Here is a 26,504-nt window from a genome sequence, read left to right on the forward strand (position 1 = left end):
TGTAGTTTGATATGCAGTCGACTCTACATAATATTATTTAGAAATACATACGTGTCTTTCACGCGGCCAAGCTGTTCATCTGTAACAAAAATAGAATTGGTCAGGTGTGTTTTAAGTAAATAACCCGTAGACTATAAGTCATATTAAATAAATTTGATTAGCATAGGTATTTTGTAATTGAATAAGTATTGAAGAACGGAGCAATCAATAAATTATTCCAAAACGCAACATCTCTAAGGCTGAGTTGCACCATCTTACTTTAACTTTGACAAACGTCAAAAATCTGTCAAACTCAATACAAAAACCACCGGTTATCGTCATAGTTACGGTCAAAGTTAGGTGGTGCAACTCAGCCTAAAACGCACATCAGGCCCTTTTAAAATTAACAGGCATTTGAGTTGACAAAAGAGTGACGTCATAGTTTCTTATTGCCATACAATATCTGTGATGAATTTATTTATTTAAACTTTTATGCCAAAATAAATTTGTACATAAGGCGAACTTAATACACTAAAGCATTCTCGACCAGTTTACCTTTGGGTTGAGCAGAAAAGAAATTTGTTTGGCGGTACTTCTAGTGCAGGAAAGAAAAAACAAAAACAAATATGCTACATACATAAATAATATATAAAATATATAATTAATAAATACATACCTACATAAAATAGATGATTGAGTTTACATTTAAATTACAATTCATGAAGATGAAATCATTTGGAGGAAGTGATTATGGACAGATTTTTTAAAAGAAAACTTACTAGACGCTTGCCTGGTCTCTTCAGGCAGAGAGTTCCAGAGCCTTATGGCCTGGAGACGGAAGGAGTCGGAGAGAAAACCAGTTCAGTGAAGAGGGGTGGAAAGAACGGACTTTTTGGAGGAGCGGAGCTGACGTGAGTGCGTAGAGCTGAGAAGATTAAACTGAGACTTAAGATATGAAGGAGAGTTGGGATCATTTAGAATTGAAAAAAGGGTAGAGAGAATTCTGACTTTGCGTCGAAGTGGGAGAGGCAACCATTGAAGCTGGGAACGGTAAGCGGAGATATGGTCATATTTACGGAGACAGAAAATAAAGCGAATGGCATTGTTGACAAGGCGATCCAACTTTGTAAGTAGATCTTGATTCAGGTCGGGGTAACAGACGTCGGCATAGTCGATTATCGGGAGGACAAGAGCTTGAATGAGGGAAATTTTCGTTTTTGTTGGGAGGAAGTTTTTGAGCATTTTGATGAATCTACATTGACAGCTCTTAAAAGAAGTGTAGCTGGATTACCACCATATGTCCATTGTAATATTTATCTGTATTTGTACAAAGTGACAGCTGATCAGAGCCTCGAGCGAAAAGCGCGCGAAGGAACAGTTGGCGCGAAGCGCACACCTGCGCGTCACATGGCCACCGGTCATGGCGGCCGTGGCCTTTGTGCGCACGCGCGATGCTCGATTTTTTTCCTTTTTTTTTTACAACAAAAAACTTTTTTATGAGTCGTTAATTTTTTAAATCAGCATTCTAACCGGAAACTCCTTTTAAATTGTTTTAATCATTAATGTCAGTTTTATTCAGCTGCCTAGATTTTTTTTCATTTGACGTCTGTAATGGATGAGTGTTTATTTATAGAAATAATTATGAGCGTTTATAATAATAGGTGTTGTTTTGTTTTTATGAATTATTGTATAATCATCAAATCTTTCATAATATAGCTTCTACATCTATTATTTAGGTGTGTGAATGCTATGGATAAAGAGAGTTATATTATTTATAATTTTTTGTCGATAGTGCTAAAGTATTTTAAGAGTAGTGTAGCATAGCATGTAAAAACATTAGTATGTTCTAATAATAACAAGAAGGTGCACTAAAAAATGTATTTAAACATACAGTAGTTAGACCTATATAATCAAAGCTCGTTGAGACAACCACTAGAAACGACTTTTTGCGCAAAGTAATTGATAACTAAACTATTCGCAGTGAAAACAGTGCACACAAAAACAAAATAAACAACAGCTTAGTTTAATTCACTTTGAACTCTACGTCTTTGCTGACAAGATGGTTTATTGAGTGCAGGATGATGGCCCACTAGAGTAGTGGTAGGAAAACGGGGAAAAGTGGCAAAAAGTGGTCCCCACCGCACCTGTCCAGCTCACCTAGTAATTTACAACTTAGATAACTGTAAGTATACACTGTATAGCAGGTACCTACGTTTTCAAAATACTGTGATTTCTAAAAGTTCTTAATTCTTTAAAAAATCAAAGATTTAGGCTAGGTTGCACCAACTTACTTTAAACGTAACTATAACAATAACCGGTGCTTGTGTATGGAGTTTGACATTTTTTTTACGTTGTTAAAGTTAAAGAAAGATGGTGCTACTCCTTAAGTATTCATCAGCAAATCAGAAACATCTTAAAAATATGTTCCCAAAATTGCGACGATCTCCAAAACTCTTGTTAAATGAAACACCGGTTAAAAATAAACAGTAAGTAAATTATAAAAGCAAACTGATATTCGTAAAAATAAGTATTTCAGTATGTTAACACGTCGTGAAATCACTCCAACACTTTCAAATCACCAATAATAAGGCTCCTTCGAAACCTTTTACACATTTAATTAAAGTGCCAGCGTTATTAACAGTGTGGTTACAAAACTTGAGAATCAAATGAAAGCGATTTTATATTATTGACGCCAATATCCTGTCTCTGTGTGGGGCTGAGGACGTTTCACACCTGCAGATATTATTTTAACGACTTTTGTTACAATTACAGGACAAAAGAAAAACTGATAACTAATCTGGAAGTCAACTTACTGAAAACAAATGAATTCTCTAAGAGCTTTTTCAAATTAGACGTTTTGAGACGGACGTTTGTCGTACGTTTGCAAGACCGCACACTAACTGTTGTTAACTAACATTTTTATTCCAATGCAGCTGTCATAGATATTAAAGTGTGCGGTCCTGAAAACGGACGACAAAACGCCTAATCTGACAGCGGTTTTCAGTAAGTAGGTAGGCTTTCAGCGATTTACGAAAAGCACATAAATGAGGAATATAAATGTACTTTGTTTTCATTTATCTATTCATATTTGTGATTTTTATCACTCGCTCGCCTTTGAGAGCTGTTTGTAGTTAGGTGTCATCTATTATTACCATCACCATCATTTCAGTTTTTGGCGTGAAAATGCATACTTTGGCATTCACAGCCCGGTACGGTCTACATTTGGGTGATTTAAATAAATTACAAGGGCTATCAACGGTATAACTACTTAATCTACTTATTCTTGAAACGAAACAAATTACATCCATTATGTAGGATATGAGTATAATATAACATTTTCAAAATTCGAGCAGTGTTCTGTCACGAAAACGGCTCTACCTACGTTACTGGCCAAAAAGAGGTTTTTATTTAATGTTCTTAATTTTTTTTTAATCCCATGGCAACAAAAATCAGTGATAAGAGGAGACATCGACCTCCCCGGTCGAATATCGAATGTCGGGAAGGGACGCGGCGCCGGTGTCCGCTTACCTTAAGATTTCCTTATTAACATTAACTGGTAATTCAAGAGTTTTGCAAAGTTTCAACTTTTCTTAGTATTGCCGTTTTATAAGATTAAAAAAATTAACGAAAATGTTTTTACTTGTATTTCTGAAAACTATTCATAATTTAGCTAGACATTATTATTACATAAGATCAGTTGTAATTGCAGTCAAAAACCTGTCTTGTCCTGCATTAAAAAAAAATGTATTAATTGACTTAGGTTGCCAATTAATTAGTAAAATCACAGACACTTTTATTTCACACACATATGCATGTATTGCGAATGTAAATCAAAATAATATTTTTTTAATTAGATCCGCTTTTTAGCGGTGTTCGTGTGCGTAACGTAACGCATACAATAATATGAACCTTGAAAATGAAATCGTTGATTTAATTGCTTTGATAAAAGTCAATTATTTGATCAAATAACGATAAATTTTATTTATCTTACAAATTGTAGAGCAATAAGATAAAAAATCTATTTCAATTTAAAACAAAGTTTTATTCAATTTTCATTATTTCTTGTGCGTATAAAACATAGTTGAAACTTAACTGAATTTTTCAGTGTGGTTAACCTAGAATTTACAGGTACCAAAAAATTTACATTTGTTTTAGTTAAGAAATTTTTCTAACGCAAAATTCAAGTACAAAAAAATACAAAATGGCCGCCTTTTTAAAAACCTATTCTTACTTCACCTACCTTACTGAAACAACTGACACTCGGGCCTTGGACTTCAACACTCGGCACGGGCACTCCACAAAACACGGTCGAATCGTTTCAAATCCATCGAGGCACTAGTTCACACAATCCACAGACGCGACCGACTTGAGCGGCGATGTATGTCAAATAGAAATAAGTCGCGGGCGCGGCGGGCCGGCTCGAAAGCGGCGTGGTAGGGGCGCGCGGCGTTGCGTGACTGGTAAGTAGGCACCTGGTAATATCCTAACTTTTTTTCCGTAAGCCAATCAAAATAAGGTTCAAAACAGTACGTTTTTAGTGACTGACGACTGTGCTTGGAAACGTCTCATGGCAATTACCATGTCCCTCGATTATCATTCTCGATGCGGCATTATCTAAAAGTATTCGTCTATTTCGTGCTACTTTGATCCGGTTTTACTGAATCATTGTTCATCTTCCAAAATGCTTACACGGAATATTGGAAACTCTAGATTTGATTCTTACAACGTAAGTCAGGTGAATGCAATTTAGTTTTCTTTTGTCTTTAGGCACAAAAACGAACTGGCTCGTTGTAGTTAACTATAACAATAAAATGAGTAATGATAATAAAGTTTGGTAACGTTTCGTCGATGAGCAATTCGGTGTTGACACAGAATGTTGTACTTTGCCCTCATTTGAACACAATTTGCTTTTTTGTATGCGTTTCGAAATTCAAAACACGCTTCGATACACTTTTTAATTTAACAGAGAAGCACTTTAGCTTTAGCGTTCTTTTTAAATTTTTACGATAAATTTTATTGTTGCTGGCCAGTCTTGGAATTAACTTAGTAGCGCAGGCAAAAAATTTAATGTGTGTGTAACCCGCATGTACGGGTTCGTGATAATGAGTATGTAATACGTATGCTTGTTTCGTTCTACTCTTTACAACTATAATTAATTTGATTCATGTTTGTTTCCTGTGTGATGTCAATGTAATAGTGATTCTCAAATGTACTGGTGCTGAATGTAGTAAGAAATGATTTAAAAAACTTACCGGTTCCAAATCCAATAACTCCATCCATTGTCCATACAGTGAAAATTCCCAATAATCTGTAACAAAACAAAATTACTTGTTAATACTAAACCTCTACATAATTATTGACTGGTTTAGACATGAAAAACAAGACGGGCAACGGCCTGAACTATCTAACCACCTCAGAAGAAAACAGATTTTCTATCTTATTATATGTTATTAATTTCAAGTTTGTGCTTAGGTAAACTCAGGACAATAAACTCGAATCTTGTTTGCTTTTTTTAATAAAAACCGAGAAAAGTTTTTACACTAAAAAGCTTGTACTAAAACCTGATCCTGCCCACCGAAGCACTTACTATGCGGAAGCGCAGCGCACTCAAACAGAACTATGATCAATAGTACAACACTAACATTATAATGCTGCTTTCAGCCCAGCTAATTCCGCTCTCGGATTTCTCGTACGTCATTAAGTCTGTATCAAAATTTATGGGCCTATTATCACGGCGGCCGGCGCGGGCGCAGCACCCGGCTTATGCCTTCGCCACCTCGTCTTGAGCTATTGTTGCTTAGATCTGATGATATACGGCCTGCTCTATGCTCAGAGCATTGTCTATGAATTATTTAACTGCGTCTCTATTATTGTGTGCGTTGATAAGAACAATAACCGAACAGGAAATGTTTTCATTGGATATCTCTGTTTTATAAATATTGTTACTTGCATATTCATCTCCATTAATCTATTCCTTAAGAGAAGGTAGAGCCGATTATTTAGATTGATGGATTTAAGAAGTAAAAGAGTAAAGCCCTTGACTAAAGCGCTGATCTTTATTACTTTCAAAAATATCAATACCTCACCCTTAGAGTAGGCGCACACCGTTGATTTTTCGTCGGCCGATAGTTTAGTCGGGCAGTTGATCAGTATGGGTATGTATGGGAGTGCGCACTCTACGCCAATTCGATTTGGCCGATTCTTCATACAATTTAAAATCGGGCACAACTATCGGCCAACTAAAAATCAACGGTGTGCGCCTACTCTTACTCTAATAGAATCGATAAAACTGTATTACTAATTGCAACTTTGACCTTTACTGTTACTCCTATTTCAACAGCAATTCAATTCAATTTCCTGCTCCCTAAAAAAGAGATGCTACCATATTATCCGAATTGTGCAAACTGAGCTAGATTGCAAACTCCCAGCCCATTGTTCCAGCAACAAGCATTATTCCTAAATACGACGATAATGTGAACAATACGCATTTTGCCTAACAAATCAGAAGTTCATTAGACAAAGTTAACTGTCCTTTGAAAGTCTTAGCATAAAGTTGGCTTGGCGCTCTGTTCCGGGGACGATTTACCACAGATAAATAAACAGCTCTATATAAATTGAAAAAAAAAACAACTAAATCAAAAGAGACTGGGTGGAGATAAAAACAACGTTTAAAAAAATACAAAAGCAAAAAAAACTTGTGGAACGTTTGTTCCTATTTCAAAAATATTTCCTAAAATTCAGTCATTCAGTGGTGCGTGCACACAGTTCCTATTTTCTGTTCCGAAATTGAATAACCTGGCAACAAGGCCTATTGTAGATAGAGGCGTAATGAGAGATACCACAGATAAAAGATGACACCGCATTGTACGGACATAAAAGAATAACTGTATTTAATTTTGATCTAACAACTTCGTAATGCTACGGCGGATCAATCATTGTTGCATTCCACAACAGATAAGTTTAGTGAACAATGATGCAGCTGAATAAGCGGTTCAATTAAAACTATTTACATTATGACAGACACATGACAGACTATGCGCAATGATAAATGAAGCTTGATGGTATGAAAATTTAATTAAATTACTTTTTTAAACAAGTAATCTCATCCTGCTATTGCTTTATTGAATTTCCATCCTGCTGCTTTAAATTGTGTGAAAAATAATTATTGCATTTGCATATTTTTTATGAAATATCAAGGAGCAAAACTTTTTACATCAGATACTCTTTGGTACGCTTCGCGCCTTTTTCAATTATGGCGGAGTTCTCGTGTGACCTTTGCTTTGCTTCCGAACGAGGTTTTGCACAAAAATGAATGGCTGCGGAGGATAGAAATCTTTCCCACGCCCAGCCATGGGAAGTCTGGCGTTCCTCGCGCTAAATACTCCACTTATTACCAAAGGTTAATCACCCAAATTCTTGAGACACTAAAAATGCGCATTTAACTGTGGACTTTAATGGCATCTCCACTCATTAAGGTTTAGCCAATGTCAATTTTAAGTATTTGAAGGTTCATTCACACGGTGGCGGTTTCAAGATGAAGAATTATTCGGTGGCGTTATTAGAAAATTTATTTTGTAATTATTATTTACGAAATTATTTCTGTTTACATTAAAGACTTGTTTAATCTACAATAAAGAAAATTAAATCAGCGAAGATGTTGAAATAGCTATAAACGGTAAGTATATTATTGTAAAAGCGGCCATTTCAAAGTGTGTCATAATATCTATTTATCTAATCCAAGCTATTCTAAATAGACGTTTAATTCCGTATTTTCATTTCATGAATTGTTTCCTGCCTTAATCTTTATTCTGTCTCGTATGCTATAAATAACTGAAATGATCTTTAAACTCTCATCTCATTTACACGATTTTACATCATTTTAGCATAAACAAAAAGCAGGAACTCCTGTACTTTTTATGAAATCTGCCGGTATTAAGACCAAAACCGCAAGCCAGAGCGTTAAGGCTGTGTGGGGGGAAGGGGGGATAATTAGCTGGGGGCGGGGGCGATGACCGCTGTTCCGTGATGCGCTCGTCAAATCATCATGGATGTCGTCACCGGAGCTTTTGTAAGTTGAAGTTTAAGTACCTATGTGCTTAGTTTTTGTACACTTCACAAATGGCACTTGAACTTAGGATTAGAAACATTTTATGATGTTTATGGTGAGAAAAATTAAACGATAAACTTTTTTCAGAATGACGATAGAGTTGGGAACACCACATGTGTGTGAATAGTCAGAACTGCTGAAAAAGATCTCTTTGCCGTCTATTAAAACATACACCTTATAAAAACATCGATATCGCATTAAACTCATCCCATTTCCAAAGAAACACTACACACCCATCAATTTCTACCCCAAGATATCTCTTGACATTTACTAAGCCAACATTCATCATGTAGTATTGATATAAATCAATCCGTACTAATTCTAAAGTACGATTTGAATAACCAAGTACTCGATCCTTGAGTGCATTCGTTGACAAATTGTATCGTGCGCATCCCAGTAAGGCTCGTCCGATCGTGAGTAGGGTGACCATCAGCCCCTTAAACATAGTGTTAAGTTAATATATTTTCGACAGATAAAAAAACTTTCGTAATTGCTAAACGGTGCGAAGTTACGTAACAAAGTCCGAATGAAGCAATTTTGGAAATAAAACTTTCAGGAACGTTATTTTGTCTATGGACAAAAGCTTGCTCAGCAATAGAGTTAGTACAGCTATGAGAATCGCGTGACTTTAATTTACATATAATTGTTTTTGCCAATGTAAAGAGTCTAAACATAATATCTTCACGTTTTTTCGTCAACGCTAAAGATCATCGGATCCTACGGTAAAAGCCCAACAAATAACATGGTCATATAATGACAAAGATCTAAATCGTGCAGCTCACGTAGTCTTAAGTAAAGTAAGTCCATAAAAACTAATCAATTCCAACTAAAGTCTAGAAAACGTGGATGAATGGTTACCCTAATCATGAGTGGACATCTGCCCTCGCATTGAATTAGCCAGTCATTGAATCACGGTATTACACACTATGCAAATATCTGAAAAGCAATTACATGAGCTTGATTTAAGTTCCATGCCAATATGTCTTTATTATGAGGATACGATTGTGAAACAGCTTTACCGTAGTATTATAAAGAGGATTCTAAGGTATATTTGGTTTCTGTTATCATATGGTATTAATTATGTACCGAATGATATTGACGACCTGATGAAGGTAGCAGGAAGGCGCTGGACGCAGGCCGCTATCAACCGTGCGATGTAAAAGTCACTGGGGGAGACATTGTTCAGCAGTGGACATCCTGTGGCTGAAATGATGATGATGATGAATGATATTTGGTACATTTTGTGTCAGACATCAAAGGCAATGAGTTTTAATTAATAAAACAGGAAATGTACGATAGAATAAAGATATTTTTATAAGTCTTGCCATGTTACATTGTCCACAGGAACTGCTCTCTTTACATGTATATTATGTAGGGGAATTCAAAAGGGTACGAAAAAGCATCTCTAAATGATAAAAGACGTCAAGCAAGACCCTTTTACCAACAAGGACCACAATAGAGCAACGAGTTGGTACCGTTATAGAACTAGGGGTTCTCAATCCGTCAATTATAAAGTTTTCAAAGTCAGCTTGCTAAGAAGTCGTTTTATTTATCACGGTAAATCCCTGACGTAGAGACTGCCAAGTCCCAAGCAAAGTTTATTTCACACCCAATATACCATACACAACCTCCTAACTCGTATAGTAAACACGTTTCTCGCCACATATTTGTCTATTTCACACGTTCAGAAACAATTAGCACCTTTTCGATGTATCATTTGTACGGTACGGCCAATATACGAAATTTGATTGGCTATTATTAGCCTACAATGGCTCATAGAACGCCAATCGACTTGTAATTCTGTTTGATTATGATTATACGATCAGGCAATTATTGGAGGCGTCTGTCGATAGCGTCTATTGTGAGCGCTTATTAAGCGTTTGCGTCATACGCGGTAGCTAGCGATAGCGTGGGAAAGTCGCGTCAGCAGACTCAGCAGTCGAACGGTTAAGGTGCAGTCGTGTGGCGGGTTGGTAATGTCTGGCGCTTGGCGCTTAGTGTTTTGGTGCATGTATTAGAATAACAATGAGTTTTAGTTTTTAAACAATGTGTTGTTTTCAATTGACTCTACATAATCAAATTAAGTATTACAATACTTTCATACATTAATCAGTTGCTATGTTCTTCAGATTCGAAGGTTATTTTCTGCTGTTCTACAGGATTTAATTAAAAGATAGTTACAATAATTTTATTTGAATACTATGTTTAGTTACTTATGAACTGAAATGTGGCTTTACCACTATCTTTGAAACCTCGTAGTCACCACAAGACCTTTGAAAGTTAAACAGAATCTACGAATTTCACCCAACCATTGCAGGGTTTGATTAACAACAGACTACGACATAGTTCCAATTCGGGTGGTTAGCAACTAACTAAACTATTATTTCAAATCTTGGAACCCGTATTTAGTTAATCAGAAGCAAATAGAATAGAATGTCGATAGATAAAATGCACACCAGTTATTTCGCAAGAGTGTAGAGTATGGTAATGCTCTCAGCATTGTTTAGCCAACATCCCTCGCCGGCGGCGCGTACGCATTTAACATTATACATTATAATGTCCGAAAATTCATGCGTCCTTAATGACACAAAATGTCCGCCTCTCGGGCACAGAGTAATGAATATTTAATTGCATTGAAATATTTGGAACCGCCACAAAAGTGACTAGCTTTGTTAACTAATCATCGTGATTGTGGGTTACGGCGAGATTGGTCAGTTTAAATGCGACTTGATATTTTTTGTAGAAATTATGTAGAAATCTTGATGTGTCGCAAACAAGCGAGATCCCGTTACAATTGAAAATACATAGATATAATGTTTTGTATGTGAGAACTAATTTTGGTATTCTTTTAGGCTCATTTTCCACAAGAATTGAGAGACCGACTCCAAAGAAAACTCTACGAAAAGTCCAAGGCTGGTCTCCACAGCAAAATTAATGAGGATTAGAAACAATAGGGATTAACTTAAGTACAGTCTAAATAACTTACTTAATCCATTAGCGGCTAATTAAGACACAATAATTGAGACCTTTACAGTTTTACGGCCTAAACCCAAACTTAAATGCACATTGAATGGTCAAACAAGGAAAATCGAGAAAGTGAATGGTAAAAGAAACAAAACAACATTAAAAATAGATGCATTAGCATTAACATGAAGTACTAATTCTTAATAAGGCACCACTGAATGTGTGACTAAGCTATGCAAATGGTGTACACGATGAATAAGCACAATCGTAGGTACGGGGCAATTCAAAGTGAACTAAATTTAATTTCGATTGACATTAAAAGGCACCTAATTGGAAAATATTAATTATTATTTTCATTAAATAAGCATTTTTAGTGGTTTTTCTCATAAGTCACTATCTAATTTTCCTAATGGTGCATCTTTTATCTCAATTTATTGACCACAAATGCGAGACCAAAAAACAATAAAACTAATATCATCAGGATCCACATATTGTCACTTAGCAGAAGTCAGATTGGAAAATACGGAATGACGACAGTTAATTTGGAAAACATTACATATTTTCTATACTAATATTATAAAGAAGAAAGATATGTTTGTAATATTATCTGTACATCACACACACAATCACAACGTTTATAACTCCAGTAGAATTAGTATTTTTGTGCCATTTCTCACAAATTGTTTCTTAAACTCCCAAAAACCTTTCCCACAGCCCAACGAACTACATAAAACTTATAGTCGACAGACAGCACATCAACCTATAAAATTTTGGTTGGAAACTAACCCTTATTACGACTGCATAAAGTCCCACAGTGTTAACTTGACGTGCTCGTACACACGTAGCTCGATACCAACGGGACTCGGATGGAATATGACGGTGCACATTCGCAACTGAGATCGACTTGAAATTACGTGCTTACTTACCTTTGCATGTCACGACCATGGTTAATGAAAGAAAGAAATAAGCTAGCGGTTTTTGAATGTATCTGTACTCTTTTTGGAAGTGCATCATGCCAATAACGAATAACGCTGTCCGCTGAAATACCTCAATATAGTTGGTACTAAAAAAAAAGTGAGAATACTATTTAACTTGATTCTGTCCTTGGACTGATCATCATTTCCATCAGGTGAGATCCAAACGAAGAGTTTCCTCCATAGTTTTTATCGTTTCAGTAGAAGTGCTATGTACAGACGACGACAAGCTAAATATTGTAGCATCATATCTAATTATAATAGGTGCCATTTTTTCAACAAAAATTTATAGTCTGAAGTGCAGTCCACTGTACTTTTTAGATGATTTAGTGATTTATATTACACAAATTACTAATAGTCCCGTTAGCCCCTCGTACTAAGCTAAATATGCTTGTGTCACTAGTGGGCTCACCACAATAGTCAAGCGGCGGCGGGATTCGAACCCGCGTAGCCCGGATCACGAGTCGGCCAGTCCGACCCCTTCACCGTTCGGCTATCGTGGCTTAAACTTTATGACACAATCGAGTCTTAAGATGTAGGTACTAGGTACTTAGCTTGACCTCTTTTCTGCAGCAGTCCTTTTCAAATGACAGGCTTACTAGTTTTCCTGCAGGAAGACCACTTCCACTTTGAAATTGCGGCACAGCTGGCAAATAAATATAATTTCAACAATGTTCCTTCTAAACTACAATCACCATAAACTATAGAACATCCTGGCGGTGTTACTGTAGCTAAATAATTACATTTGGAGCAGGATTTCGCACCATAAACAGCTTTAGACACGTTACAAGAGCTCTCTCTACCCGGGCCGTGTAGAACACGCGGCGACTACGCTACGATTCCGCTACGAGTACGACAAATAAAACGCGAATGTAAGACGTTAAAGGCAAATGCTATTTCAATGCTCAAAGAACTATGTAGAAAGGAATTCATTGTGTTAATGATGATTCGCAAGATCGGGACGTGTAAAGGATCTTTTGAATTGAAGTTGTTGTAAACAGCAAATAATATCTTGGATTATGTATTTCATGAGTCATACTGCTATGTGATTTCTTGTTATTTTATTTGTTACAGTATCTTGAAAGGAAATCCTGGTATAATGATCCCATTACTCTACATTGAGAGCGGGTTTGCAAACAAAATAATTAAAGAAATGAAATGTATTTTGAATATTTAGTATTTAATCATTCATACTGTAACTTTATCACAAAGGCTGAGTTGCACCACCTAACTTTGACCGTAACTATAACGATAACCGGCATATTTTGTATGAAGTTTGACAGATTTTTGACGTTCTCTCAATTAGGTACACTGAAAGTTAACAAATTACTTTGTATCATTAATAACGAAAAATTGCTTACCCTTCCACGTTTATCATGTTCAAAACGAAATGATAGACAAAGCCAGGGTCATTAATACAGGACCAGTCCTCCCCAGGCACGGAACCTGTTCCTGTATTGTATAACATCGTGAGAGCGGCCGTTTCCGTCCGCCACTCCAAGGCTGACCGCAGTGAAGTAGAGTGCTCGGTAGAGATGGCAGGTTAAAGTAAGTTTGTCTTTAAGTATGTGATATAGGAACCCAAGTAGTTTAAGCACTTTTAGGCTGAGTTGCACCACCAAGCTTTGACCGTAACTATAACGATAACGGATGACTTTTGTATGGAGTTTGACAGATTTTTGACGTTTGTTACAGTCAAAGTAAGATGGTGCAACCCTTAAAATCACTAACCAGTTTTACGATATCTTGTATAGTTTTTCATATTATGTTTTTTATATACAGTTTTTTATATTTGTTTAATTGTGGGTTTGGAATTGAAATGAGTATAATTTATTATGATACTTATTTCAATTCTAAATCTAAATCTAAATTCAATTTATTTTACATCTTGTTTCAACTAACATAGTTTTTAAGTGCAATTGTTACTAACAAACTGAGTCCTGGTTACTTGAATAAAGAATCATTTATTATTATTATTATTTATATACCAAGTACTTACCTATATGGAAGCAGGCAACATTGAATTTTCGGATAGATCCAATCTATTCTGTTATCTATTGATACACTTTGAAAGAGCTCGTGAAGCACTTTCAGGATCAGTAACCAGTTTTTCGATATCTCGTATAGTTTAGAAATAAACGAGAAAACTTATCGTTTCCACCCTGTTGATAGGTCATAATTACCAAATTAATACAAGAATCATTTCATCTCACAATCTTTCCTATAAAACATATCAATACAACAAAACCTGGGCAGATTTTACTTCGTGCTTTTTGGTGGCACTATAAATTACAAAAACAACCACCACACACTAGCTACGGCCGAATCACGACACCAAAACTCATTTGTACCATGAATTCGGTTGGACACGCTCCGTGCATGGGCAAGTTTAACTACAATGGTAACTAGTCAACCTTTAGATGCTTCCTCGGAAATGCTACAAGTAGATTTATTTTACACATCTCTGAATATTGGTTAAATAGATCTTAGATGTAGGTCTTTACCTAAACCTACAAACACCTACGTGAGTATACTTTCGTGCATTTTAACAAGTAAAATCTAATAAATTAATTAATGATTCTAATTTCTATGATAGAGTCACTGCCAGATAGCTCTCTAACGTTTCTAATCATCTCAATTCAAACAAAACAGAATGATTTCTATTATTTTTCAGCCTCATTGTCACATATTTTTAAAAATTTCAAATTAATGACGATTTTCACGACTGTGCTCAAATATTTTACACGGCTTGTGCGTTACTTATGAAACTGCACATATTCAACTTTTTACAACTAGAATACTCTGTTTTGTTTTACATATTGTGTAATTTTACGAAACTATTTTACAAAAGTCTTGTGCACTAGTAAATAAAGAGTAAACTTCAACATTATGGTTTGACATTCACAGCTACTCTTCGCTACTCACAGGTTTATTACTAATTCTGACGTGTAATGAGGACTTGTTGTCGACGGACTGCTATCTGATTTACCTCCGCTGTTAGAGACATGGTCTCAGTAACAGCGGTAACTGATATATTGAAACAAAATTATTATTTTAAACTTTTCCCAGGGTAGTAGAGACAGACTGGAATGTTTTTGAAATCGTTTTATTCGAGTATGAATGAAAAACAAATAAAAAGAAAGATGTCATATATAATTATTAGTGTAGGCTTGATACAAAGTACGATTAATTTGTTTTGTAGTGTGGCGCTTGCATTAATTTATCAAACAATGGAAACTTAATGAACCATGGCCATTATTTTTGTCATAAAATAAGAAAATATGTATAAACTGTTATAGTCACTGTTATTGATAAATATTAATATTTTCTGGCTTTATTATTTTCTATCACCGGCATAAAATCATCTTAGCAATAAACTTTTAAAGCACTTTGTACATAGCTTTCCAATTTTCTAGGGTGTTTTTTTGCATTTATTTGCGTTGATTGCTAGATAATCCTAGTAAAATCGGATCATTAATTTTTTCTTAGATATTTTTTAATGTCTAACATATTTCCGCTATCACCGAGCACACGCCCTGAGACCTGCACCGCGAATTACATCGTGGGAAACTGGGAGCCTCAAAAACACTTGTTTCTTATGTACACCAGTTCTGCTTTACATAACATTTCCTGCGATAACTTACGAAAACGCATGCGCATCTTAATGAGTTCGTACTCGAAATAACTGTAATACTTCCTAAGGAAGAGGTGTTTATCGCTTGTTTCCTTTTATTTGCTCTAAATACGCATAGTCACTGTTTTGTAGTCGACCTGGTTCCAAAACGGAGTTGCAACGCACCGGAATGGAGTCAACGCGGTGTGTGGCAACTTTAATTCATGAGCAGTGTCACTGTTTTAAAACAAAGATAATTGGAATGCAATGCCGATTTCTTTTTAATTTCACAAAAGAGTATTAATTAATATTACTAGCCACTAACTGTCAACTTATTCGCTACTCGCTAGCGAATGAATAAAAAAGAAAAATATTTTTGAAAAAAAGAATTACAAACAATTTCTAATCTTCTAAAAGAGATTTTTCCTCTGCCAGACACAATGAATTAAAAAAAGTAAACTTCCAAGAGATCGGTTTAACTTGACCGCTCCTGATAATTCATTAATCTGAATTCGAGTAGAAAGCCGACTTTTTCACTAACTGTAAGTTAATTAGCCTAGATTAAGACTGATTCGTTGCAGTAACGGAGTCCGTTAAAACTGTAGTCCGCGCTGAACCGTTTCCCCGGCTATGCTTGATACGGTTTTTCTAGACTTTATTGCTTTGGCTAAACTTGGGAGTAATTAATAGACATAGAAACTTTAATTAACATTCCTCCGGTAAATGTAAGTCAGGTTGATTTTGGAGAATTGCCTTCTACAAAATATTTCAATTAAGGGTGGATTCGACCAAACAAGAGTAAATATTACTTAATATTAATCTCATAATAAATCGTCAGTTTTGACATATTTCCCATACTGAAACTTTTAATGTGTCAGTTATACCAGGAGTTATTCTCGGATAAAAGTTTAGTCGAATTCGGCCTAAGAATAGTTGCTGCTTAATCAAAATTAAATACGTGAAAGAAAAAAGTGTTTTAGTTTATTATCCGGATTTGAATTCCCATTCTCAAATTAAAATAAATTAGTCACACAGCCAGAATTAAACAGTTTTCTACAGAATTACACCATAATTTAACTTGTGGTAGTAAAAAATTTAACTAGTTACTGTAACTTTTTGTATTCGCCGCACGTTAACATTATTTTATCGGTCGCTGCTCACGATTTGGAGTATGTCGATGTATTTTTGACTCGATTGCTATTCAGAGACGCTGTCACCAATTTACATTTGACTTGTAAAGCAGCCGATCGGGTATAAACTGAATAAATGAAATATGCGACGATATTTTGCACTCTAGCCGATTGTCGTGCTAGGGCTGGGCGTTTGAATATTCCAATCAGCTTGATAGTATAATAATTTTCACGTGGTTGATGTGTCGCCGTTTTGCTTTGTAAACTAAACTTACACACACTATTCTGTGCTTAGAGATTTCAATTTTAAAATAAATGTCGAGACGACGATTCGTCAAGCTATAAACTCTGTCTTATTTAGAAAATATGTGCTAAATTGCTACAAAAATGTATAGTCTGATGTGCTGTTGTCAGTACACGTAGAAATAACAAATTAACTTGGAAAAAACTTATCTCTAAAACGACATTTTCATCAAGAAATCGTGCGTTCAATCTACTGAGACATCCCTATAGTATCGATAAAGGCTTAATACATCGTGGGTCAACTATAAATCACTCTCGCAGCGATCGTGAGCGCAGCTTGGCCTAGGGCCTCGCCGAATGTCACTGGGAGTCGACACTCGACACTCTGTCTGTAGTGTCATAGACTCTAGTTAGGTAACCATTCATTCCGCTAGATCGGTGTAGAGATACGGTTTGGAGCACGAGAAGTTTGTTAATGTCACAGCTAAATAAGTAATATTATAAACATGAAACTTCTTACATAGAAGAAGCTTATTATAAAATCTATGTAAAATCCTTGAACGTTTAATCTAAACCCACCACCATGTGCACCATGGGCACCACTGTCAATACCGGATCGCTGGTTCCGATTTTTGCCATGTTGGAAACCATATAGTTGAACGATGGTAGCGCCCCCCTGTCATTGAGTTTGATGGGACAGTTCAGCGTGGGTCATCTATACCATTAAGTGCAAAGAGAATGACACTCATGCTGTCATAGCAAACAAAAGCAATAAAAACCTTTAAAATGAAATACACTACAGTAATAGCTCTTAACGTTAACTTTCACACTTCCCGATCGATAGATTTGCATTTGCACTTAGATAACAATGGAATACTTAATGACTGGCCTTGATTAATATATTAGATATATAACTATTAACCTTAATCAATTATGACAGTTAAGTCAGCAGTCGTAAATATCAACGCTTTTGTTTTTCGATATTTATGGTATCCGTTTACAAGTCCTACTGTGCATAACGGTAGCTGCGATTTATTGCCAATGCAGATCCTTTATTATAGGACTTTATTTAATTATAAGCACGTTATTTAACGAGAAATAAAATAAGGTTTTAATATTTTACTGATGATAGAGAACTTAATGTCCAAAACTCCTCTGGAATCAGCCTAGAAGTCTCTGATATAATTTGGTTGTCACTTACAATAAATAACCTGGGATTTTAGTATTTTTTTAAAAATAATACAAATTGTTACTTGTAGCAAAATATCTTGTTAAACGTTATACAAAATCAGTTTTCAGACAAGGAAAAAATTATATGCCATTTTTATTTCATTACGTGAACGTTGGAAATTTTTGACAGGTGCATTTGCAAGAAGTGTTTGGCACGTCACGCGTCAGAACGAAATGCACGCTAGCAATGAAATATAAATCTGTTATTATAATTTAACGAACTCTGGTTTTCTAATTTGTTCTAAATTAATGCCAACAAAGAATGTAACAGTAAGTTTCAGATTTTAATTATTTTCTGTCGCGGTTTTTGCACGCGGATTGCAGTTTACCACTTTGAAATTAGAAAATTAGATGCAGCGGTATTTGTACCGTTATTTCACATTAACCATTTAAGATTCCACATTCCATGAGAAAACTCTATCTGATGAGCGAGAACTAATTTGGATTTGCGCACTTTGCGTAGCATTGCATTTCTTTAATAGCATCTATTGTCTGATACTTTAGTAATACTATACTGAAACAAACACATTAATGTAATTTGAACTCCATTTTTGATAAACCGTATACTATTTACTTTTAACAACTAAAGACGCTTGAGAGCTCACGTACCCATAAAATAATAATACAATGAATACCTGCAAAACTACGCAACCTCCAAAGAAAGCCCTTCGCCCAAACAATCAGCGGACAAAGGCACGGAACAGTAACTGTATTGCAACAGAGCATCAGCGTGTCATTATCAAAGACCGCCACTAAACACTGACCCCTCTGGACCTCTCTTGTTGCATTAAAAGGTGGAGCTGTCAAGACTTTTTAGAGTTCTACATTTTCTGGCAGCGGCTCAAACCTAGCGTCTGCGGTGGCACAGTTTCTCTCAATTACATCTCTAGTCGCGTTGGACGGTTTTCCATTAGCTACGACGGGAACGGGATTAATATGCGGTCTTCGCGATGGTGGATTATCTCAATTCGAAGGAACTAACTGCTTTATTATTGACCACGTGACGTTAATAATGTGGTGAAAGAATGGGTTATTGAGGGGTAGAGGGTTGAAAAAATCACTTTGTGTTGGTTAAGATTGCCAAAAACGCGAATCATCTGATATTACCTAAATAATGTAACATTTACGTCATCTTCTTTTCGTGATCTCACACGTACTAATTAAGTAATTAAAAAAAATAAAACCGACTCCAAAAAACCTACACTAAAAAGTAGAAAAATAATTACTAATTACTTATATTAGGACAAATTAATATTTATGTATACCATGATTGATACTTCTGGAGTCGGTGCCACGATTATGAAACGTGTGAAGTTTGCCTGCACCGACTCCAAAAGTATCAATCATGGTATACATAAATATTAATTCGTCCTAATATAAGTAATTAGTAATTATTTTTCTACTTTTTAGTGTAGGTTTTTTGGAGTTGGTTTTATTTTTTTTAATAAAAATAACTTATTTCTTGTTTTTTAGTTAACTAATTATTACCTTGATGTTACGACTGAAGGTAGGCAGTACACTGAGACTATATTCTTCATGTCAAGTGTAAAATAATATTCCCTACAAAATACAGGTTACCATATCGGCAACCTAAAAAGACATTAAACCGTTAGCCCACCTTAAAAACATGAAAGAATACAACTGTTGGTCTATTTGTACCTATAATATTTAAAGAATTATCCTCCAACTCCTAAGCGTTAAGGAGTTGTACCTACCATGACCACTTCATCATGATGAGATGATGACTATCTGATGCAAACACTTGAATAACTTACGAAACTATACTTATCTATAAAATTAAAAGAATTATCCTCCAACTCCTAAGCAGTAAGGAGTTTTACCTTCTATCATCAGCTCATCAATATGAGATGATGATTTCCAGGAGCAAATACTTGAATAACTTAAGAAAAAGTTTGAAAAATGATACACGTGCCTATAAAATTTGAGGGTTGCCCTCGATTTCCGTAGGATCCCATCATCAGATCCTGACTTGGTGACAATGGGACCACCTCGGAAGTGTACCCTATCGAACAAAAAAAGAATTTTGAAAATCGGTCCACAATTGACGGAGTAATCGGTGAACATACATAGAAAAAAAAAAACATACATACAGTCGAACATATAACCTCCTCCTTTTTTGAAGTCGGTTAAAAAGTCCGTGAAAGGGACTTCATCGAAATCAAAAACTGGCACGAGGTTGTTAGTTACCACCCTTATGATATTAAAAAAATACGTTCCCGTCGCCGTGGGAATGAAAAAATGGGGTGCTAAATTTCGTAACTTTTTTATTTTTGCTTTTGCCGTTACCGGTGTCGTTACCATACCGTTGCTGTATCGTTCCCATATCGTTGCCGTGTAGTCTAATGGACAAGCGCTCGTCGGCCGAGAAATCCGGCCTGTCGTGACTGTGATAAAAAACTGACGCAAATTGCCGATACGCCTCGCGCACACAATTTCATGCTCCGACTTCTAAAGAACAGTCTAGATTCGTCATAATTTCGACAATAATGAAAGAAACTGGTTTCGGCTAGACATGATGAAGTCCTCGATAGGAACACAGTACATTAAACTTCACACTTAACATAAAATGTTTGTGAAAATGCAGGAGCGTAAAATTATTCTTGACTGTCATAATAACACTTTGCTCTTCAAACAGTTACAATTAGTGGGCAAAATATGTATTTGGTTATGTTAAGTAGTATGTATTCGTATATCTAGACAGGATTATTTATTTAGTCTATAAAATCATATGTGTGGATTTAAGTATGTAAAAATAATTTATCACAATCTATCTCGCACCTTGATTATTAATTTAGCAGAAGTAATGATAAACATAACATGTAAAGATGAACTTTGGTGCTTATTGTTATTAATACGAGAATATGTCAGAATTAATTAATTAAACGTCTTGGGATTCAACACTAATTGGTATTTAATGGTCTTTTCGTTTCGGACGTGACTTATTCAATTATGTTGTTCTAATTGGAGCCACTTTTTGTTGGCATTTATTAACCGCTTGATACTCGTACTTCCATGCATAGATTTGTTCTGCTTATCTTGCCTTTACCTATCTAAAGAAAAAATATAGAGTTTTACTCTATCATTGAGAATTTTATCTAATGAAATTTTCTTCATTCTTATTCCTGTTTACAATTTATCTCTTATCTACAAACAACAATCATAAAAAAACTACAATAAAATTGTCAATAATAAACGTCTGCAACAGTTATTCGATAACAACGTTATTCGAAATTGTAAAAATATTTCGAAATTAATAACATGGATGATACTGGCCACATGTCACGCAGAATAGAAAAAAGAAATGTAAAATAGAAAAAAATAAAAAGTACCGGAGCTGTTTTGCAAAAAAGGTTGTGTTTCAGCCATGAAGCTACAGATAAAAATGGAGGCCACACTCCAAATACCTACTTGAAGCACAAACTAAGTATCACTATCTCGCTCTCTGTGGGCAGACTCGCTCTTTCTAAATAAACAAAAAATATAAAATTGCTCAAATTCAACAAAACCAATGTAAAATCTTTATTTCTTGACATAGGTGTCATTAAAAATGATAAGTGTAATTACTGGTAAAACGTTTTAGGAAGAAATTACTGTAAAAAATGTGAAAAATGTTTACAATGATCCAATGTCGGAAATCACGAAATAAACACTTACGCGTGGAATCTTATGTCACTTCCAGGACACCACGTACTACCGCAACCACGCACTACAAAATTTTTCACCAATTTTTGTGATAAAACAATCATTATTTCCTGTAAACAATCTCAAACGAAATTAACTGCTTAATAAACAAAATAGTAAACAACCGCCATGATGGGCCGGATTGGGCCGATGTTGCCACATGGTACCGATTACCCAGGAATTGGGATTGTAATTCCCTGATTCGCCAACACATTAAGCCTAAATGGCCGACAATTTTGTGATTTTTTATTTAACTAGGTAATCTTAGTTTCAAATATTAATTATTTATTTGTTTAACTTCTGATTTGGTTAGTGAATTGGCTATTTCGAAGAATTTACAAGGAGATTTAAATCAGAAGATAGCAATACTACAGTTCACACTAAAAAGAGAGGTAGGGCCGCAGAGAGCGAGATAGATATAAGTAGGTATTTGACTCAAGTTTTTGTTCCAACTCTGCCCTCCATTTTTATCTTTAGCTTCATGGTTTCAGCCTCGCTCTAAGTGGCCAGCTAGATCAACACTGACAATGATCGTGGACATTTGTCTCTGAAAGGTCACGAGAGCCGCCATTGCCAGTCATTAGCACTCGCCCCGCCCTCTGTGATTCACATTTTAGTGCTTCAATATTACCTACGGCTGTACGAGGAATAAAAGTGTACAGTCACTTGGACGTAATGATATACGCATACAAATGTAGTAAATACAGTGGAAGAGAACAAAAAAAAGTCGTAACTACACGCTTAGAAACATATTTAAGAACGCCAAATATTTTGCAGATGACTTTTAATCCCGAACACCTATTGTCTTACCAATAGGCCGAGGAATTAACTTGAAGTGGAAAAATAATTAAATAAGGCTTTTCCATAATTGAGTCTTCAAACTAGGTGTAAAAGAAACTGTCCAGGCGTCTAAAAAGGCAATATCATCAACTCTCTTTGATTTATCTTCAGTTACAACGTGTTTTTGCCGTCACTGCTAGTAGTTTAGGGTTGGCATGATTTTAAAAGTAAGTATATCGTTATTTCCTGTGTTTTACTATGACTGTAGGTACAGACTGTACACATTTTAATTGCACTGTTGTTGTAAGTGTGACTTATGGTAAATGATTGATTTTCTTAGTTTTCTTAATTGCTTATCAAGCGTGTTGTCTGCAAGGTCAATTTTGTCTCTACATAAATGTGCCTTGATTCCATAATTCATTTAATTCATCGCCACTGCTTTTACAACAATTTATTTGCCTGGCAGCCTTTATTAGTGTTGTAGAGCGATGTCGATGGCTATCTACAGGCGATTCGTCGCGGGCGAGGACCCGCGCGTGACGCCGGTCGATTAGAAATCTCTCGGATGCCTGCCCGAATCCCACGTCACTCGATCAGCGGCCGATCGACTCGTTCGAATTTCAACTTATCGAGTTATGATCTCGATAGTGTTTTGTTTTTTGGTCTAGGTCTCTATTTTAAAACAAAACGAATGGGCTGCACTGTATTGGCTGACTACGTGACGTTGTGTTTCAAGTGATAGAATTCGAGCCAGAAATAACATTTCTTGATCGAGTTTACAACATAAATTATCCACGAAATTGACCGCTTTTGGTTATAAATACAACGAAGTGTTAAATAATTCACAAAAGCCTATAAAAATAACCAGTTAAATAAAAAGTCAAAAATAAACATGAGCAGTTCGGTTTTGATTCTGATGATTATAAATCCATTAACAAATTCGCATAATGGCAACTAGCTGAGAAAATAGATAGTCATTAAAATAGAATGGCATAAGTGTATGTTTTGAAGGAGTCAATGACCTTGGCACTGGGAATCTGCAAGTTCAAAGTTTTGAAGAGGACATTCTTGTTTGGCAAGGTCAAGAGTGGCACGCATCTAGGTATTTCCAATTGTGACGTTTCGCGCCTCGATGCCTAATACATACGTAATGCGAGTGAAGATGTACATTTGCATTTTCAAATAATATCCTCAGTTGTGCAAATGATTGACTTTTCAGGTCCTTCAGATAATCAGTATTCCACAATTGATTGATAAAACTATGTATTCAATATCAATATTTTGATGTTTGCAATCAGCATTCTCTCATACACACATGTCACACCTTAAAGCATCCTTATCACTGGACCACACAACATCAAGTACTGACGATTCCAATTCGATGTAATTCCGTGTGATTCCACGCCATGGACATTAGTTTCCAAATGCAGCCAGTTTCACAAAAACCTAAACATATTTAACGACGGCGTGAACCAGGAAAATAGAGCCGTGTTTTTTTCAGTTCTAATACCAAAAATTCGTATTGTCACGGAGCAACGCCTGCGCGGTAGAGCGAGGAGGCAGGAAAAAACCGGCCTATTCACCGCGCTTAGGGTTGCCAGGTGTCCGGATTTAGCCGGACATGTTTGGCTTTTTACGGTCTTGTCCGGCCAAATATTGTCTTGTCCGGACTGTCCGGATTTTTAAAGATTTTTTTGATTGGAATGTCGAGTCACAGAATAATATCAAGCGCACGGCATCAGGATGTTGGGCAACCGATATGATACTATGACAGTGACTGCATTGTGACATGTCCGGCTTTTAGGGTAAAATGTCCGGCCAAATGAAGCACAGAGTCCGGCTTTTGTGTTTTTAGACCTGGCAACCCTAACCGCGCTATAATAGAGCGCAAGCGCACCGGCACGGAGCTCACTTAGACACGGCTTGGCTGCTCCGATGTTAAATGAAATACGGAGGCAATCTAAATGATAGAGAAGACTTGGCAGACCAAAATTTGCTTCGTAAAATGACCCTAAAAACTCAATTCATAGTCAGATTCTAAGTCGTGATTGAGATTTTCAATAAAGACCTAAATCTATTGTTTAGTGTAACATTACTGCTGAAACCTGACAAGTAAATGAAGCATTAGTCTCACAAGAACTTGTAGAATATAAGACCTGCGTATAGAACACTAGGAAATAAAGCAAATATTATGGACATTTAATAAATTGTAGAATACGTATGTAAATGTCTAAGATAGGAGATAAGGAATCACAAACAAACCAGGTAGTAAAAGAAAACATGATGATCATTACATTGTGGCAATAATAAGCCAATAAGTTTCAAATTCTGAAAATCAAAAAGTCCCTTTTGAGTGAACAGAAGAAAAGTATGGAGTTTAGAGCCTTTCCATTATCATTCTAGGTTATCAAAAACGTTGAACGATTAATTTTGACGACTTATTGTAAAGTTAGTACCTGTTGCTAGCCAACCTCTACTGAAGAATTGAGTTCATTCACCTACCAAAGAGAATCAATATATGATAAGTAATATCAAATACCAGTTTGCTCCATCTGATGACGATAATTTGGAATCTATAGACATTGTTGAACCCACGTGAGTTTTTTCTAATAATACCCGTATGTTATTAACATAATTTAACACGAAGGAGCACTCATATGATATCCCAAAAGATAAAATAGATGTAGTTTTCCATTGAATAAGGAAAACTCCAAGATTTTCTAAGCAATTGCATGTATTCAATGTGATAACTTCTGAGTTCTAAACGGTTATCGAGGTCCCATAGATGTAAAGGCTATTCCAATAAACATTTCGCCTAACAGGAATTCTGTCTACATTCACACATTTTCTAGTCTTTATGACGACAGAATGTATCAGCTTAAAAATTCTCTACTTTATCCCCATAGGTAAAGAAGCGTGCATCTGTGCTCGCTGTAGGTTTGTACATTTTGCCATAGAGAATCGATTCATATTAAGTTAGTAGTCATGGTTACATCGACGGCGTTATTTTGGTGATTCGTTTCCGTGCGGTTAATCGATTGGACACGTTTGGAGGTTCTATCGCGTTCTAACATGACTTATACTTTTATGATCAACGAGACTCGTTAAAATTTCAGTTACGAAATTGGGAATTCTGTTGATTCGTACCAAATGCACATTTTGGTGAAAACAATCGCCAAAAACGAATTTTGTGGGTTAGGTCAACTTAGCTCTACAAAAATGATTTTTTCAGGGAAAACTTTGTTCAGTGAAACGTTATCAAAACTGCTACATATGAAATACAAAAGAACAATGACCCAGATCCGCCAAAGATAACTATCGACGTGACGCATGTGTGGAATCGATAACAGTAAGTGTACACGCACGCACTCGCGGACGTTATCGGGCAATATTTACCGAAGTAACAGCAACACGCGAAACGGCGACCGTGTGAACCGCCTCTAGTTAGAGCCCTTGCTCCAAAAGGGCAGCTCCACGGAACGTGATGGACGGGTAAAAAAGATTATTATACCTATTCAGGGGCCAGCAGCTGCACCGAAACGGAACGACAGATGCGCGTGAGCAACCGACGCTGCTCACATACAAAAACGCCGCCGGTTCCAAAGTTCGAAGCAATTTCACCGAAACAACTTACCAGCTAGCTGCCGTCGGCTGCGGCGGGGGCTGCGCCGGCGCACTCACTAACAGCACACGTGCACGAACGCCTCGGCCGCGCACCTGTCGCGGAATGACTGGCCATTTCCATATTTGACTGTATTTAAGAACGGGCGAAGCGCGCGCGC

The 26,504-nt window shown here is 36.1% G+C and overlaps 1 long non-coding RNA gene across 1 annotated transcript; it reads right to left on the reverse strand.

Annotated features, from left to right (window-relative positions):
• LOC135087625 (uncharacterized) lies at positions 1-26,504 on the reverse strand. The gene is made up of 3 exons (XR_010260894.1): positions 26,357-26,504; positions 5,232-5,287; positions 1-79 (listed from the first exon to the last, which is right to left on the reverse strand). It is a non-coding gene; the product is annotated as an uncharacterized LOC135087625 (long non-coding RNA).

This window comes from Ostrinia nubilalis, chromosome 3 (assembly GCF_963855985.1).
Source record: "Ostrinia nubilalis chromosome 3, ilOstNubi1.1, whole genome shotgun sequence".
In the NCBI taxonomy this organism is placed as follows: domain Eukaryota; kingdom Metazoa; phylum Arthropoda; class Insecta; order Lepidoptera; family Crambidae; genus Ostrinia; species Ostrinia nubilalis.